The sequence below is a fragment of the Microtus ochrogaster genome, unplaced genomic scaffold (genome assembly GCF_000317375.1).
Source record: "Microtus ochrogaster isolate Prairie Vole_2 unplaced genomic scaffold, MicOch1.0 UNK44, whole genome shotgun sequence".
NCBI lineage: Eukaryota > Metazoa > Chordata > Mammalia > Rodentia > Cricetidae > Microtus > Microtus ochrogaster.
Window position 1 is genome coordinate 2,356,967 of NW_004949142.1, and position 1,113 is coordinate 2,358,079.

Here is a 1,113-nt window from a genome sequence, read left to right on the forward strand (position 1 = left end):
GCGCGGCGCGTGGGGCTCGCCATTAGCCGTCGCTCCGCATCGCCATCTCGGGCTTTGTCTGGAGACTCGCTGCCCCGGCGTCGGCAGCTGCGGAGCTGCGACTCCGCTCTTCCGCCCGCCGGAGTGCCAGGTCCCCCCGGCCCTCACTAGCACCCACACGCTCGGTAAGTGGGCCTTCGGCGAGGCGGATTTCGGGGGAAAAGGGTTGCTCTCCGGCGGCGCCAACCTCCGGGCTCCACGCGCCCGGGGCAGGCCTAGGGGAGTCACGCCGGGCTGGATTGAACCGGCTCCCTGGCTCTGCCGGGACCGGCCGCTCCAGGCTGTTTTCCCGGCTGTACGGAACAAGAGGGATTTGGGGCTTTTTGTTATTTTTTTTAAAGGAATTGGCAGTATATTTTTAAGTTCCATGAGTGCCGCTCGGCGATAAGGGGACCGGGAGGTAGGCGCCGAAACCTGGCACCTCGATCGGCGAGCGTGAGCTCAAAGCTGGTGGCCGCGCTCCGGGGACTAGGGTGGGCGAGCGCTCGCTCGCCGAGGCGGGAGACGGAAGGGAGCAGATGAGAGAGAGCTGGCCCGGAAGACCGAGCCTAAGCTCGGAGAACCTGGAAGAGAGCTCTAGAGTAGGGCTGCCGGCACCCGCGAGGCTCGCCGGCCACCCCTCTGGACACCCTCTCCACCGCCGCACCTCGGCCCTCCCTCCCGCGCCGGCCGAGCCTGCTAGTTCCCCCGCGGGGCTGGCGAGGTCGCTCTCACCGCCTGCTTGCCTGCCCGCCTAAGCTCGCAGCCCCGCCGCCATCCGGGCGGCTGCGTGTCTCCCTGTCCCGGCCCCCCCTTCCCCGGCGGCAGCAACAGCAGCAGCCGCCGCCGCCACTACCACCACCCCCCTCCCCTCCTTCCTTGCCTCCGCCTCGGCCGCCCGGGTCCCCCCAGCGCCCGCCCCTCCTCCCAGCTGCCCCCCGCGGAGCCCGCCCGGGCAGGCTGTGGGAGGGAGCGGAGCCGGCGAGGCGGGCGGGCTGGCGCTCGCTCCCCGGGGGTCGGTGTGCGCTCTACGGGGAAGGACGCGCTCGCTGCCCCGCTTCTCCCGCCCCCCCTTCCGCTCCTCCTCCTCCCTTC

At 71.2% G+C, this 1,113-nt stretch overlaps 1 protein-coding gene across 2 annotated transcripts in view; it reads left to right on the plus strand.

Annotated features, from left to right (window-relative positions):
• Window positions 1-1,113, plus strand: part of Ubtf (upstream binding transcription factor) — a 13,876-nt gene that overhangs the window by 723 nt on the left and 12,040 nt on the right. The window contains exon 1 of one of the 2 annotated variants that reach the window (XM_013354448.2): window positions 28-164. The exons of the other annotated variant lie outside the window; for it this stretch is intronic. The gene's annotated coding sequence lies outside the window, so the exon portion shown is untranslated. Of the gene's footprint in view, window positions 1-27; window positions 165-1,113 lie in introns of those variants that run through there. 2 annotated transcript variants of the gene reach the window in all.